The sequence below is a fragment of the Pteropus alecto genome, unplaced genomic scaffold (assembly GCF_000325575.1).
Source record: "Pteropus alecto unplaced genomic scaffold, ASM32557v1 scaffold68, whole genome shotgun sequence".
Classification (NCBI taxonomy): Eukaryota; Metazoa; Chordata; class Mammalia; order Chiroptera; family Pteropodidae; genus Pteropus; species Pteropus alecto.
In genome coordinates, this window is record NW_006441386.1 from 911340 (window position 1) to 929345 (window position 18006).

Genomic DNA, 18006 nt, shown 5'->3' on the forward strand with positions numbered 1-18006 from the left:
ACCATAAATTTGTTCTTTGTATCTATGAGTCTATTTCTGCTTTGTTTGTTTAATCTGTTCTTTAGATTCCACAGATAAGTGAAATAATATGATATTTATCTTTCTCTGACTTATCTAGTTCTTTTATGTATGTGTATTAGATTTGTTGGGATTTTCTACATATAGAATCATGTCATCTACAAATAGAGATAGTTTTATTTCTTCCTTTTTAAATTGGATGCTTTTTTTTTTCTTGCAAAGCTGTTCTCATTAAGCTTCCAGTACATGATGGAAAAGCAGTGCAAAAGTAGGCTTCCTTGTCTTATTACTGATTTTAGTGGGAAGTTTTTAGTTTTTCACCATTAGGTGTGATGTTAGATGTTGATTCTTCATGAATGCCCTCTATTAAGTTAATGGAGTTACTGTGTACTTCTAGTTTTCTGAATGTTTTTGTTATGAAAGCTGTTAAATTTTGTCAGATGCTTTTTCTAAGTCTTTTGAGATGATTGATTATGTGGCTTTTCTGCAATATTTCATTATTATATATTACATTACATTAATTTTCTTTTGTTGGACCACCCTAGCATTCCTGGGATATATTCATTTTAGTCATAGTGTATAATCTTTTAATGTGCTATTGGATTCGATTCACTAGTATATTATTGAGGATTTTTGCATCTGTATTCATAAGTGATATTGGTCTTTAATTTTACTTCTGGTACTTTTGTCCGGCTCTGGTATCAAGTGATACTGGCTTCATAAAATGTATTAGGAAATACTTCTTTCTCTTCTATTTTTTAGAATAATTGGAGTAGGATTGATGTTAGTTTTTCTCTAAATGTTTTATAGATTTCACCAGTGAAGCCATCTGGCCCTAGGCTTTTGTTGTTGTTGTTGTTGGAATATTTTTATTACTGACTCAATCTCTTTACTTGTTACAAGTCTGTTGAAATTTTCTGTTTCTTTATGAGTCAGATTTGGTAATTTATGTTTTTCCTAGGAATTTTTTCATTTCATCTAGATTATTTTGGGACAGTCAGTTATTGATACTTTTTATAATCTTTCTGATTTCTATAAATTCAATAGTAATGTTTCCACTTTCATTTCTGGTTTTAGTTATTTGTGTCTTCTCCTCTGCCCTCTCCCTCTCCCCTCTTCCTCCTCCTTCTCCCTGCTTCCCCTCCTCCTCCTCCCCACCCTCAGATTGGTATAAATTTACAAAAACTGTAATCCCTATTATAACCACTAAGAAAATAAGTAAAAGACATAGAGGGAAGGAAATGAAGAGAATCACAATGGTGCACGTGAAAAATAAATCAAAAACAAAAGAAAGGCAGTATTAGAAGATTTGAAGAATGAAAAAAATAGAACACATAGAAAACAAATAGCAAAATGGCAGAAGTCCTGTATTGTCAATAGTAACTTTAAACATAAATGGGTTAAACTCATAAATTAAAAGACAGTGTGACAGTGGATTGAAAAACATAATTCAATTATTTACTGCTTATAAGAGACTCACTTTAGATCCAAAGACAAAATAGATTGTGAGTGAAAAGAAGGAAAATATGTTTTATGCAAATAATAACCAAAAAAAAGAGGTGAAGTGGCACTAATATCAGACAATATAGATTTTAAGTAAAAAATTGTCATGAGTGACAAAGGAGAACATTATATATTGATTAAATGGTCAGTTCATCAAAAGATGTAACAGTTATAATCATTTGTACACCAAACAACAGATCCCCAAAATACATGGAACAATCATTGACAGAATTTCAATTTCAGATAGAACATGTAGACAGATCAATAAGGAAATAGAGGACTTGGATAACACTATAAACCACCTAGACCCAACAGAACAGTCCACCCAATAACAGCATATTCTTCTCAGTTGCACATGGAACAGTTTTTAGCGTAGACCATATGTTATGCCATTAAATAACTTTCAGTGCATTTTAAATGATTTAAATCATATAAAAGTATCTTCTCCAACCACAATAGGATGAGACTAAAAATTAATAACAAAAAAAACTGAATAATTTTCAAATATGTGAAAATTAAACATACTCAACCAAAGAAGAAATCACTAGGGAAATTTGAAAATACTTGGAGATGAATGAAAACAAGAATACAACAGACCAAAACTTACAAAATTCTGTGAAAGCATTACTAAGGGAAATTTATCTGTATATTCCTATATTAAAGATGAAGGAAGATCTCAAACCAACAGCCTAAATTTATGCCTTGAAGAACTGGAAAAAGAACAGAAAACTATACAAAGATGGAAGAAAATAATAAATATTAGAGCGGAAATTAATGAAATAGAGAATAGATAAAAATAGAGAATCAGCAAAACTAGGAGTTGGTTATTTAAGATGAACAAAATTGGCAAACCATCTGCTAGATTATCTTTTAAATGTCTGGGATGATGATTTCTGTTTCATTTATATTATTGGTTATCTTTATGGGTTTTTTTTTAAACTAGTTTTGCCTGAGGTTTGTAAAATCATCTTTTGGCTTGTATCTATTATCTGTTTTATCAATTTCTGCTTGATCTTTGTTATTTCTCCTTTTTTGTTTTTGGATTTAATATGCTATTCTTAATCTAACTTCCAAAGATGGATGCTTAGATCATTGGTTTCAACCTTTATTCTGTTCTTAAATATTCATTTAAGGGTATAAACTTCATTTTCAGCAAAGCATCCTAGATGTTTTTATATGTAGTATTTTATTGTCATTTATTTCAACATGTTGGATAATTTTCATTTTGATTTCTTTTTGTTGTTGTTGTTCCATGGGCTTTTTAGAAGTTTACTCCTTAATTTACAAGCATTTAGAGATTTTATAGTTATCTTCCTACAATTAATTTCTACCTTAACACCATAATAACAAGATAATCTATTGTTACATTTTTCACATTTTTGAAACTTCTTAACACTTGCTTTTAGCCAAGCAAATTTTTAATTTCAGCAAATCTTTTTCATCTCCTTGAAAGGAATATTTATTCTGCAGTTTTTGCTTACAATTGCCATATAATAACATTGTCAAGGTGGTTAACTGTGTTATAAAATCTTCTGTAACCTTATCAATGTTGTCAATTTGTTCTATCACCTAAACAAGTGTGTTAAATCTCTCACTGCAGTGTTGTTTATTTCTTTTTTAGATCTCTCAAGTTTTGCGTTAGCTATTTAGAAGCTAGGATATTAAAAAATATTCAGATTTAGAGTTATGTCTTTCTAGTGAACTTAACACATTACTATTTTCAATGTCTCTCTTTATTTGTAAATACTCTTGTTACCTTAATGTCTACTCTGTGATATAAACAAAGATACATGAGCATTGTTTTTTATGCTATATCATGCTTGATTCTTTTTAGTTTTTATTTTTATGGTGACATTGGTTAACAAAATCCAGTAAGTTTCAGGTGTACAATTAAACGTAAAGCATATATATATTGCATTGTGTGTTCACCTCCCATAGTTAGATTTCTTTCTGTCACCACATATTTGACCCCCTTTAGTCTGTCTACCACCCCCTCCTTCCTCAATCCCCTATCCTCAGGTAACCACTAGTCTATTGTCCATATCTATGAATCTATGTTTGTTTGTCCTGTTCATTTGTTGCTTTTAGGTTTATATCTCACATATAAGTGATATCATGTGGTTTTCAACTTTTTCTGTCTGGCTTGTTTCACTTAGCATGATTATCTCGAGGTCCACTCAAGCTGTCGCAAATGGCAGTATTTCATCTCTTCTTATAGCTGAGTAATATTCCATTGATTATATATAGCACAGCTTCTTTATCCAATCATCTATCGTAGGACACTTCGGTTGCTTCCATGTCCTGGCCACCGTGAATAATTCTGTTATGAACATCGGTTTGCAAATATCTTTACGGATATGAGTTTTCAAGTCTTTGGGGTTTATACCCAATAGAGAGATTGTGGATTGTATGGGTAGATCAATTTTTAGTTTTTTGAGAAACCTCCATACTGTTTTTCATAGTGGTTGTACCAATTTGCAGTCCCACCAGCAGTGTATGAGGGTTCCTTTTTCTTCGCATCCTCTCCAACATTTGTTATTACTTGTCCTGTTCATAACAGCTATTCTAACAGGTGTGAGATGGTATCGCATTGTGGTTTTGATCTGCATTTCCCTAATAGCTAGCAATGTAAAGCATCTTTTCAAATGTTTGTCGGCCATTTGTATGTCTTCAAGGAGAAGTGTCTGTTCGGGTCCCCTGCCCATTTTTTGATTGGGTCATTTGTTTTTTTTTGTTGTTATTGAGTCGTATGAGTTCTTTGTATATTTTGGATATTAGGCCCTCATCGGAGGTGCTGCTTGCAAATATATTTTCCTATTCAGATGATTGTCTTTTTACCTTGTTGACGGTTTCTTTTGCTGAGCAGAAGCCTTTTAGTTTGATGTAGTCCCATTTATATATTTTTGCTTTTAATTCCCTTGTCTTAGAAGTCAAATTCATAAAACCTCTTTAAGTCCAAGGTTCTTGAGTTTAGTTTCTATGTTTTCTTTTATGCATTTTATTGTTTCAGGTCTTATATTCAGGTCCTTCATCCATTTTGAATTAATTTTGGTGTGTGGCGATAGACAACAGTCTAGTTTCATTCTTTTGCGGGTGACTTTCCAGTTTTTCCAGCACCATTTATTTAAAAGGCTTTCCTTTCTCCACTGTATGTTTTTGACTTTTTTGTCAAAAATTATTTGCCCATATAAATATAAGTTTACTTCTTGACTCTTGATTCTGTCTATTGGTCCATGTGTCTGCTTTTCTGCCAATACCATGCTGTTTAATTACTGTTGCTTTGTAGTATAATTTGAAGTTGGGCAGAGTGATGCTTCCAGCCTCATTCTTTTTTCTCAGGATGACTTTGGCAATTCAGGATCTTTTGTGCTTCCATACAAATCTGATGATTTTTTGTTCTATTTCTTTAAAACGTGCCAATGGGATTTCGATGAGGATTGCATTAAATCTGTATAATGCTTTAGGTAATAAGGTCATTTTAACTATGTTGACTCTTCCATTAACATGGAATATCTTTCCATTTCTTTGTATCTTCTTTGATTTCTTTTAATAGAGTCTTGTAGTTTTTATTATATAGGTCCTTCACATGTTTCATTAGATTTATTCCTAGGTGTTTTATTCTTTTGTTGTAGTTGCAAAAGGAATTCCTTTTTCCACTTCTTTTTCTGACACTTCATTGTTAGAGTGTAGGAACACTATGGATTTTTGAAGGTTGATTTTGTATCCAGAAACTTTATTGTATTTGCTTATTGTTTCCAATAGTGTTCTTGTGAAGTCTTTAGGATTTTCTCTATAGAGAATCATGTCATCCGCAAATTGTGACAGTTTGACTTCTTTGTTTACTGTTTGGATGCCTTTTATACGTTTCTCTTGTCTGATTGCACTTGCTAAGACCTCCAATTTATATTGAATAACAGTGGCGACAGTGGACAGCCTTGCCTTGTTCCAGATCTTAGAGAGGTTTTTAGTTTTTCACCATTAGGTATAATGTTGGCTGATGGTTTGTCATATATGGCCTTTATTATGTTAAGGAACTTTCCTATCCACCTTGTTCATATATATATGCCTTACTGTTAAAATTAACACACTAAAACATTTTTCTTAAACATTGTTGGAGTAGAATATCATGATTAATATATTTTTCTTCTTAACATGGGAAATAAAATGTTTATCCAGTTTTTTCTAGGCAGCACAAGACTATTGAACTCTCCAGGAACCCAGTCTGAGATTTGTAAAGCTTCCAAAATATTTTAAGACAAATGAGAATATGTAACCATACATGTTATCAGCTGTTTCATATTTGTGCTTTAGAGATAATGAGTCTCTAGTGAGCCACAAGAGCCCAATGAGATTAAAGATATAAATTTTAAAATTTAGATTTTTTCTTGTATTATCACATCTGGGTGGAGTTGTGTTTTCTCTACATGTGAAACTATCAATGATTAATACGTTGTTAAAAATAATGAATTACATTACAAAATAAATAACAGCAAGCCAAGCATCCAATGATCTTCATCCAGTGATCTTCATCCAATGATGAAAGTTTGTCATGAACCAAGGATTATGATTAATCTATTTCTGTACACTTGAGTACAATTAGAAAGAAGACAGAAGGGAGGAAAGGAAAGGGAGATAGAAGGGGGAGGGGAGGGGAGGGGGAAGGGAAGATGGGAGAAGGGACGGGTTATGCCATAGAGTTTACAGTCAATTTACAGAAAAAAGGAGGAGGAATAAGTTCGACTTGAGTTTATAGTGAAATTTGAATTCACAACCAAGGCTTGTGAGGCTAATCTTTTAACTTTTGGAATATGTGTGTTGTGTGTGTGTGTGCGTTTTCCTAATACAATGTATAACACGTGGTATGATCATCAGTACATGTTTCTGGAGATTAAGATTCTCTTATTTTGAAAGAATGTTTTGAGTTAAAGCAAAGATTGCCACAGTGTGCAGGCCAAATATAGCAAAAGAAATGGGACATTGCTACACGGCCAGCATTGAAGATGGCAAGGCTATCTTTAGATTCAATTTGAAAACCATCAACTCCTGGCTCTTTTTTTTTTTTTTTTTTTTAGCCTTCTATTTTATTATGAGTTTCAAGTATATAGTACCTTGGTTAGACATTTGTATAGTTTATGAAACAATCCCCCCGATTACTCTATCGCCTCTCTGGCTCTACACAGAGCCATTACATTACTGCTAACTACATTCCCATGATAGTCTATCAACTACTAATTTGTACTTTTTTAACCCTTTATCCCTTTCTCCCAGCCCCCAACTCCCCTCCTCTCTGGCTATCACCAGATTGTCCTCTATATTTGTGAGTCTACTTTTTATTAGTTTGTTCTCTTTGTTCCTTAGATTCCACATATAAATGAAATCATATGGTATTTATCTTTTTCTAACTTATTTCACTCAGCATAATAACATCTAAGTTCCATCTGTGTCATTGCAAATGGTAGGATTTCATTTTTTTCTGGCTGAGTAATATTCCTTTGTACATATGAACCATAACTTCTTCATCCAATGATCTGTTGATGGATGTTTAGGTTGCTTCCATATCTTGGATTTTGTGAATAGCACTGCCATGAACATAGGGATACATAGATCTTTACAAATTATTGTTTTGGTTTTCTTTGGATAAATACCCAGAAATACAATTGCTGGATCAAAAAGTAGATTCATTTTAAATTTTTTGAGGAACCTCCAGACTGTTTTCCATAGTGGCCGTACCAGTTTGCAATCCCACCAACAGTGCACGAGGGTTCCCTTTTCTCTCGATCCATGCCAGTGTTTGTTGATTTATTGATGATAGCCCTTCTGACAGGTGTGAGGTGATATCTCATTATTGTTTTAATTTGCATTTCTCTGTAGATTAGTGACCTTGAGCATCTTTTCATATGTCTTTTGGCCATCTGTATTTCCTCTTTGGAGAAATATCTGTTCAGGTCTTCTACCCATTTTTTAATGGGATTGTTTGTTTTTGTTGTTGAGTTGTATGAGTTCTTTATATATTTTTGGATATTAACTCATTATCAGATGTATCATAAGTGAATATCTTCTCCCATTCAGTAGGTTATCTTTTCTTTTTTTTTTTTTTTTTGGTGGTTTCCTTTGCTGTACAAAAACTTTTTAGTTTGATGTAGTCCCTTTTTGCCTATTTTTTCTTTTATTTCTCTTGCCTGAAGAGATACATCCAAAAAGAAATTACTAGTGGTGATATCAGAGAATTTACTGCCTATTTTTTCTTCTAGAAGTTTTATGGTTTCAGGTCTTACATTTAAGTCTTTAATCCATTTTGAGTCTATTCCTGTATATGTTGTAAGAAGATTGTTCAGTTCATTTTTTTTTAATGTATCTGTCCAATTTTCCCAGCACCATTTATTGAAGAGACTGTCTTTACCCTATTGTATATTCTTGCCTCCTTTGTTATATAGTAAATGAGTGTATAGACATGGATTTATTTCTGGGCTCTCTATTCTGTTCCATTGATCAATATATCTGTTTTTATGCCAGTACCTTGCTGTTTTGATTGCTGTAGCCTTTTCTTTTATGTTTCCATATAAATTTTAGGATTATTTCTTTTAGTTCTCTAAAAAATGCTATTGGTATTTTGATAGGGATTGTATTGAATCTATAGATTACTTTGGGTAGTATGGCCATTTTAATGACGTCAAGTCTTCCTACCCATGAGCACAGTATATGCTTCCATTTATTTGTATCTTCTTCAATTTCTTTTTTCAATAACTTATAATTTTCTGAGAACAGGTCTTTTACCTCCTTGGTTAATTTGATTCCTAAGTATTTTATTGTTTTTGATGCAGTTGTAAGAGGGATTGTTTTCTTAATTTCTCTTTCTGAAAGTTCATCACTGGTGTATAAAAATGCAGCTGACTTCAGTCAAGTATCTGTATCCTTTTACTTGATTGAATTCATTGATCTGTTCTAATAGTTCTTTGGTGGAATCTTTAGGGTTCTCTATATATAATATCATTTCATATGCAAATAGTGACAGTTTTACTTCTCCTTTCCAATTTGGATACCTTTTATTTCTTTCTTGTCTGATTGCTATAGCTGGGACTTCCAATACAGTGTTGAACAGAAGTGGTGAAAGTAGACATTCTTGTCTTTTGCCTGATCTTAAGGAAAACGCTTTTAGCCTTCCCCGTTGAGTATTATGCTAGCTGTAGGTTTGTCATGTATGGCCTTTATTATGTCGAGGTATGTTCTCTCTATTCCCACTTTGCTGAGATTTTTTTATCATAAATGGATGCTAGATTTTGTCAAACACTGTTTTTGCATCTGATATGATCTATGATTTTTATCTTTCAATTTGTTAATGTGGTGTATCACATTAGTTGATTTACAGCTATTGTACCAATCTTGCATCCCAGGTATAAATCTAACTTGATCATGGTGTATTGCTGAATTTGGTTTGCTAATATTTTATTGAGGATTTTCACATCAATGTTCATAAGGGATATCGGCTTATAGTTTTTATTTTTGTAATGTCTTTGTCTTAGGGAGCCTTCCTTCTTCTTGAATTTTTTGGAGTAGTTTGAGGATTGGTGTTAGTTCTTTTTTGAATATTTGGTAAAATTCACCTGTGAAGCCATCTGGTCCAGGACTTTTGTTTGTTGAGAGTGTTTTGATTACTGATTCAGTTTTGTTAGTAGTAATCAGACAGTTCAGATTTTCTGTTTCTTCAGTCTCTCTGTCTTGGGAGATTATATGTTTCTCGGAATGTATCCATTTCTTCCAGATTGTCCAATTTGTTGGCATATAATTACTCATAGTATTTTCTTATGATCTTTTGTATTTCTGTGGAGTCCGTTGTTACTTCTCCTCTTTCATTTCTGATTTCATTTATTTGGGTCCTCTCTTTTTTCTTGATGAGTCTGGTTAAGGGTTTAGCAGTTTTGTTTATTCTTTCAAAAAAACAGCTCTTGGTTTCGTTAATCTTTTGTGTTGCTTTTCTAGACTCTATTTTGTTTATTCCTTTTTAAAAAAAATAACAGTCCTTTCCTCAATTTCTCTCTTCTTTTACATTTCAGTATAATCATCAAGAAGAAACCAAGTGACACTTTCAACACTTTGCTTGGAAATCTCCTTAGTTGGACCATCTAGTTCATTTTCTACTCTCTATATATAACTGCAAGTAACAGGGTTGCTAAATTTTCTGACTCATTTTTAATTAGATGTTTCAAGGTTCCTTGAAACTCCCACAGGCAGCCTTCTTAAAGTCTAGAATCTACTAACTGTTAATTCATGGCAATTTAGGCATTACCAGTGCTCTCCTTAAATTCTTTCCAGCTACTTTCTACTGCCTGGTTCCAAAACATCCACCACGTTGTAAGTATTTGTTACAATAGAGCTCCACTTATGACACCAAAATCTGTATTATCTACTGAGCCATAACAAATTACCCTAAAATTTAGGGTAGTTGGCAGGTTAAAACAACAAATATATTATCTCACAGTTTCTGTGGATAGGAATCCAAGAGCAGTTTACCTAGAAATCTCTGGTCAAGGTCTTTCATGAGGTTACAGTCAAACTGTCAGCCAGGGCTGCAGTTATCTGAAGGCTCAATTGGGAGAGAATCCCTTTCCAAATTCACTCTTCTGACTGTTGGCAGGCCTCAGGTCCTTGCTGGCCATTGGCTGGAGATAATTCTTTGCCGTGTGGGCCTTTCTACAAGGTAGTTCACAATATGCAGCTAGCTTCCCTCAGAGTGACTAAGCAAAGAGAGAGTCTCTAAGACAGAATATACAGACTTTTTGAGACCTAATCTCAGAAGTAATACCCTGTCATTTTTGCCACATTCTTGTTGTTAGAAGCGAGTCACTAGATCCAGCTCACAGTTAAAGGAAGGGGATTACACAAGGTTATGAATACCAGAGGCAGGGATCATGAGGGCCCAATCTCAGAAGCTGCCTACCACAAATAGAAAGGCACATGTGTCTCAGAAAGTGACCAAAAACATTTTTAACATGAAAACCATTTGGAAAAAGTTTAGTATTCTCCATAAGATCAAGCTAAGTTCAGATTTTGGCCTCATAACATTTCTGACAATTTCTTTTATAACTTACAAAAGCTTGACTATCTGAAACCCTTGGGAAAGCAGTCATCCTAGAGTCAAGTTTCTGGATGGATTTGTCCCAGTAAGGAACAAATCTTAATTTAGTGTAGAATTCCTTCTGCATTTGATCACATACTTCCATACCTTCTTAAATAAATTACTGATCATAATTTATAATTTTATTTCATGAGAAGAAAATTAACTATTATATGTGTTATAAAGAGAAAATACTTGTTTCTTTCTTTATACAGGATATAAAACTGTTGATTCCTTTCTTAAAAAACTCGTCTTCCTGTCCGCCTTTTATATTTTCTAGGTCTTCCATTGTTTCATTTATCACTTCTCAGTTATTAGTACTTGCCCTTTGTCTTCCTGTGTGATATATCTAATTGCTATAGGTTGATGTTGATTAAAATGTTGTGTAAAGGAAAAGGGACTATGGAGGAACCTACAGAGACTCTATGGAGGACCTATAGAGTCTGCAAGTCATGTTAATGACATCCATTTTAGCTACTTCAAGACTTTTGTTTACATCTTGATTGTAAAATTGTTACTGTAGGACCATAGGTGAGGCTGTAGTAAGAGGCGAAGTGATATTGGGCTTAGTGGGTCAGTTTCTAATTAATTGGTTCTATTTTATACATGATTCCTTTTTTTCTTTTTAAATTTTTTTTTGGTTTTTGTTTTCTTTTTTTCTTTTTCTTTGTAATCCTTTCCCCTCCCCCTAGCTTTATTGAACTATAATAGACAATTAGTTGCTCATATTTACATTCTACAAGTGAATGAGTATTTTTTCAATTATGGTTGGTATACAATAATATATTAGTTTCAGTTGAACAGCATAGTGATTAGAGCTTGAGTGGTCACCCCACTAAATCTAGTACCCCTCTTCCCCCTTATATATTTATTACAACATTGTTGACTATTTTCCTTATGCTATAATTTATATCTCCATGACTATTTTGTAACTATCTATTTGTATTTCTTAATCCCTTTGCCTGATTTCACCATCCTCTCAACCCTCCTCCTGACTAGTAGTCCTCAAAATATTCTCTATCTATAAGTTTGTTTCCATTTTTGTTGTTATTGTTATTTATTTTGTTCTTTAGAATCCGCATGTACGTGAAATCATGTGGTATTTCTTTCTCTGTCTGACTTACTTCATTTAGCACAATACCCTCTAGGTCTATCAAGGCAATATCTTTTACCATCCTTTTCCTTTCAGTCTGTGTGTGTCTTTAATCTGAAGTGAGTTTCTCATAGGCAGCATATATAGGGGTCTTGTTTTCTTAGCCATTCTGCTACTCTATCCTTTGGTTGGAGCACTTAATTCTTTTCCATTTGAGGTACTTGTTGATAGATATGTAGTTATTACCATTTTTATTCATGATTTTGATACATGTGTTTTTCTTTTTAAAGAAGTCCCTCCAACATTTTCTGTAATAATGGCTTGGTGTTGATGAACTCCTTTAGCTTATTTTATTTTTGTCTGGGAAGCTCTTTATCTGTCCTTCAACTCTAGATGATAGTTTTGCTGGGTAAAGTATTCATGGCTGTAGATCGTCAGATTTCATCACATTGAATATTTTGTGCCAAGCCCTCTGTCCTGCAAAGTTTCTTTTGAGAAATCAGCTGCCAGTCTTATGGGTGCTCCCTTGTAGGTAACTAACTGCTTTCTCTTGCTGCTTTTAAGATTCTTTCTTTGTATTTAACCTTTGGCATTTTAATTATGATGTGTCTTGGTGTGGACCTCTTTGGGTTCCTCTTTCTTGGGACTCTCTGAGCTTCCTGGAGTTGTATGTCTATTTCCTTCACAAGGGTAAGGAAGTTTTCCATCATTATTTCTTCAAATAGCTCTTCAACTTCTTGTTCTCCCTCTCTTCCTCCCAGTACCCCTATATCACAGATGTTTTTACACTTAATTTTGTCCCAAAACTCCTTAAATTACTATTAGAGTCTTTGCTTCTTTTTCCTTGCTGTTCTGATTAAGTGTCCTTGGCTTCCTTATCCTCTTTATCAGTGGTTCGATCCTCTTTTTTAACCACTCTATTGATTTTCTCTAATATACTCTTTATCTCAGATAATGTGTTCTTCATTTCTGACTGGTTCCCTTTTATAATTTCCATTTCCATTTTTATGTTTTTTATCTCTTTGTTCTCACTGAGTTCATCTACATTTCCCCTAAGTTCATTAAGCATATTTATAACCAGTGTTTTGAACTCTGCATCTGTTAGATTGCTTGACTCCATTATTTCTGGATCTCTGTTCTGTTCTCTCACCCCATCCTACCTCTTTCCATTGCAGGTTGATTTCTTATTTCTCTCTCTAGTTTTCGAGATTGTTCATCTAGACCCCAGGCAACTTTGCTTGTTGTTTGGTCTGTGTTTCTGTCATGACTTTGATGTGGTTGTAAGAGCAGATGAACAAAGCCTCTATCATCTATGCTGTTTTGACTTCTCTCTGTGATCCCTTTTTTAAAATAATTTTTTAAATTTTCAATTGCAGTTGACATACAATATTATATTAGTTTCAGGTGTACAACATAGTGATTTGATGTTTATATAACTTATGGGTGATCTAGCACCCATCTGACACTATACATAGTTATTACAATATTATTGACTATGTTCTCTATGTTACAGGACTATTGTATAACTACAAATTTGTACTTCTTAATCCCTTCACCTTTTCCACCCAGCCTCACTCCCATCTGGCAACCAAAATCTCTGTATCTATGAGCTGGTTTCTGTTATGTTTGTTTCTTTATTTTGTTTTTTAGATTCCACATATAAGTAAAAACATATGGTATTTATCTTTCTCGTCTGACTTATTTCACTTAGCATAATAACCTCTAGATTTATCCATGTTATTACAAATGGCAAGATTTATGGCTGAGTAATATTCCGCTCTATATATGTACCACTTCTTTATCCGTTCATCTATTGATAGGTACTTAGGTTGCTTCCATATCTTGGCTATTGTAAATAATGCTGCAATAAACATATGGATGCATATGTGTTTTGAATTAGTCTTTTGGATTTCTTCAGATAAGTACTCAGAAGTGGAATTACAAAGTCCTTCTTTGTCTCTTATTATAGTGTTTATTTTAAAGTCTACCCCAACTCGCTTGCTTCCTTGCTTTTCTATTTTCATGAAATATCTTTTTTTATCCCTTTACTTTCAGTCTCTGTGTGTCTTTGATCTGAAATGGGTCTCTTGTAGGTAGCATATGTATGGTTGTTATCTTTTTATCCATTCAGCCACCCTATGTTTTTTTATTTAATTCATTTACATTTCAAGTAATTATTGATAGGTATATAGTTTTCGCCGGTAAATTATTCATATTTTCAATCTTTTTTTTCTTCTTCTCCTCCTTAAAGAAGTTCCTCTAATATTTCTTGCAATACTGCTTTGGTGATGGTGAACCTCTTTAGCTTTTTCTTGTCTGGGAAGCTCTTTCTTTTGCCTTCAATTCTAAATGATTGCTTTTCTGGGTAGAGTATTCTTGGTTGTAAGTCCTTGCTTTTCATCACTTTGAATATTTCATGCCAGTCCCTTCTGGCTTGCAAAGTTTCTGTTGAGGTCAGCTGACAGTCTTATAGGAACTCCCTTGTAGATAACTAACTGCTTTTCTCTTGCTGCTTTTAAGATTCTCTCTTTGTATTTAACCTTTGGCATTTTAATTATGATGTATCTTGGTGTGAGCCCCTTTGGGTTCATCTTGTTTGGGATTCTCTGCGCTTCCTGGAGTTGTATGTCTATTTCCTTCTCTAGGTTGGGGAAAGTTTTCCATCATTATTTCTTCAAATAGGTTTTCAATTCCTTGCTCTCTCTCTCTTCTTTTTCTGGTTCCCTTATAATGCAAATGTTTGTACACTTGATGCTTACTCAGAGGCCCCTTAAACTATTCTCATTTTTTTGGATTCTTTTTTCTTGTTGGTGTTCTGATTGGGTATTTTCTGCTACCTTAATCTTCCAAATTGCTGATTTGATTCTCTGCTTCATCTAATCTACTGTTGATTCTCTCTAATGTATTCTTCATTGTAGTTATGGTATTCTTCATGTCTGACTAGTCTTTTTTATATTTTTTATCTCCATTTTTATATTTTCTATATCTTTGTTGAAGTTCTCACTGAGATCATTGAGCATTCTTATAACCAGTGTTTTGAACTCTGTATCTGGTAGACTGCTGGTCTCTATTGTATTGAATTCTTTTTCTGGAGCCTTGTTCTGTTCTTTCATTTGGGACATGTTTCTTTGTCTCCCCATTTTGGCTGCCTCCCTGTTGGTTTCTACATATTAGGTAGAGCTGCTGTGGCTCCTGGTTTTGGTAGCGTAGCCTTATATAGTAGATTTCTGTGGGGACCAGTGGAGCAATCTTCCTGGTCACCTGAGCTGGATATGTCCAAGTGTGTCCCTTGCATGAGTTGTGTGTGCCCTCCTGTTGTATATTGAGCCTTTATTGTTGTTGGCGTATCAGTGGGAAAGACTGACCCTCAGGCTGATTGGTTGTGAGGATTGGCTGTGACTACAGTGGAGGTGCTGTTGTGCAGGGGCTCACCAAATGGAGTAGGATTCTCTTTAGCAGGTCTCTGGTGCCTGCTGAGTCTGTCCTTTGGGTTTGTCATTTGTGGAAGTGCTTGGATGGTGCTCTGGTGTGGTCTGAAGCTTGCCACCAGGTGTACTGGTTCTAGGGGCTCTTGGAAGGTGCCTCAGTGCAGGCCAAGGTCAGTTGCTATCTGTGCAAGGCCCAGAGCAACTTGTTATGAGCTACAAAGTGATCTGCAGATGGATGCCACTTGTGCTGGGCTTGGAGGTGCATGATAGAGGCTGAGCTGTGAACTGAGGCTGACTGCCACTACTGCTGGGCTTGGGACTGCTCAGCAAGAGATAAAGGGCATGTCAAGGCCAGATAATGCTTGTTTGGAGTTTGTGAACCTTTGAGAGATTTTAGGAAATTTCACAGCATGAGCCAACACACCCACCTCAGCTTCTGTGTGATGCATCTCTGAAGAAATGCCTTATCCATAAGTCTGATATCTCTGCTTTAAGCTTCCTTAGGACTGCAGCAGAGACCCCAAGAATAGACCAGGTTTTAGAAATTGCACAGAAAGAGAAGGGAAAAGAATGCATTCATTCTCTGAATCTCAGAGGGAATGCTGCTACTTTTAGAAGTGGATCAGTTGTCTTATAACCAAGTAAAAATCCTTTAGATTTGTAGGCTTTAGGACTCACCTTTAGAAGACTTCTTTGTGTTCCGAGGGCCTATAAGTGACTCTCTTCCCCCCCAAAATCCATAGTTTCTTACATAGTTTCTTAAGTCCAGCAGTTATCAGATTTTACTAATGGAAATCTTCGCTTTTGATTGACATGATTAGTTTCTAATATTTTTGCTGTTACAAACGGTGTTGAAACAAACATCTGTACTATACAAAGTGTGTGTGTGTGTGCGCGCGCATAGTAAATATTTAGCATTTAGGTACCAGCTTAATTCATTTATTCAATTTTGTTATTGAAGTATATAACATACATACAGCAAATTACACAAATCACAGCTCAATAAATGATCACAAAATGAACACACCTTCATAATCTTTACCCATGTCAAAATAGTAAATTACTAGCACCCTGGAAATCTTCTTTATCCCCCCTCCCCATCACTACCATCTTTCTGTTCCCCAGAGTAAACAGTAACCTGATTTCTAACATCATAAAGTTGTTTTGCCTATTTATGAGCTTTAAAGTTTTAAGTGGATATGTGTACTATATTATTTTGTGGGGCCTGGCTTTTTCTCCCCCTCATGATTATGTACTGGGATTTATCTATGTTTTTTGATAGAGTAGTAATTTTTTTTATTACCATGTACTATATCATATATACATAAGCCACATTTATTTGTTCAGCCTGATTGCACTCCCCTACATTACCACCTTTGTCTTAAACCAAGCATCTGTATACTAAAGTCTGCACTCTTCATTCTGTTTCATTAATATATTTGTCTATCCTTGTGACAGAACCTTACTGTCTTAATTATAGCTGTATTTTTTACATATGTAGCTATATAATATAGCTTAATTATAACTATAATAATGTCTTTTTTAATTTAAAATTTATTGTTTTTATTGTTCATTACAAAAAAACACAATAGTCTACAGCAGTATAGTAACTCACTTTTATTTCTTAAATTTTTTGTCTTTATTTTATTTAATTTTTTTAATTAAGTTTATTGGGGTAACATTGGTTAATACAATTATATAATTTCAGGTGTACATTATAATTTGACATCTGTTTATTCTATTGTATGTTTACCACCCAAAGTCCAGTTTCCTCCAGCTACCATATATTTGATCCCTTTTACCAACTTCCTCCTTTCCCTAGCCCCCTCTATTTGACCCCCTTTACTCCGTCTACCTCCGCCCTCCTCCCCCACCACCTACGTTCTGGTAACCACTAGTCTATAGCTCATGTCCTTGAGTCTGTTTGTTTGTCCTGTTCATTTGTTGCTTTTAGGTTTATATCCCACATATAAGTGATATCATGTGATTTTCAACTTTTTCTGTCTGGCTTATTTCGCTTAGCATGATTATCTCAAGGTCCATCCATGTTGTTGCGAATGGAAGCACTTCATGAAACTCTTCTTATGGCTGAAAAATATTCCATTGTATATATGTACGACAGCTTCTTCTTTCAATCATCTATCGTAGGACAGTTCAGTTGCATCCATGTCCTGGCCACTGTGAATAATGCTATTGAACATCAGTGTATATTTATACTTTTGGATATGGGTTTTCAATATCCAAAATACCCAGTAGAGGGATTGCTGGATCATATGGTAGATCAATTCTTAGTTTTTTGAGGAAACTCCATGCTGTTTTCCATAGTGGCTGCACCAATTTGCAGTCCCATCAGCAGTGTATGAGGGTTCCTTTGTCTCCACATTCTCACCAACACTGGTTATTACTTGTCCTGTGGATTATAGCCATTCTAACAGCTGTGAGGTGGTATCTCATTGTGGCTTTGACTTGCAATTCCCTAATAGCTAGCAATGTAAAGCATCTTTTCAAATATTTGTTGACCATTTGTATATCCTTTAGGGAGAAGTGTCTGTTCAGGTTCTCTGCTCATCTTTTGATTGGATCATTTGTTTTTTTTTGTTGTTATTGAGTCGTATGAGTTCTTTGTATATTTTGGATATTAGGCTCTTATCAGAGATGTTGCTTGCAAATATATTTTCCCATTCAAATGGTTCTCTCTTTACCTTGTTGATGATTTCTTTTGCTGAGCAGAAGCTTTTTAATTTGATGTAGTCTCAGTCATTTATTTTTCTTTTATTCTCCTTGCCTTTCAGAACAAATTCATAAAATCCTCTTTAAGTCCAAGGTTCTCGAGTTTGGTTCCTATGCTATGT

The 18006-nt window shown here is 34.3% G+C and overlaps 1 protein-coding gene across 2 annotated transcripts in view; it reads left to right on the top strand.

Annotated features, from left to right (window-relative positions):
- TPST1 (tyrosylprotein sulfotransferase 1) overlaps positions 1–18006 on the top strand; it is a 107318-nt gene that overhangs the window by 75508 nt on the left and 13804 nt on the right. The gene's annotated exons all lie outside the window — the stretch shown is intronic.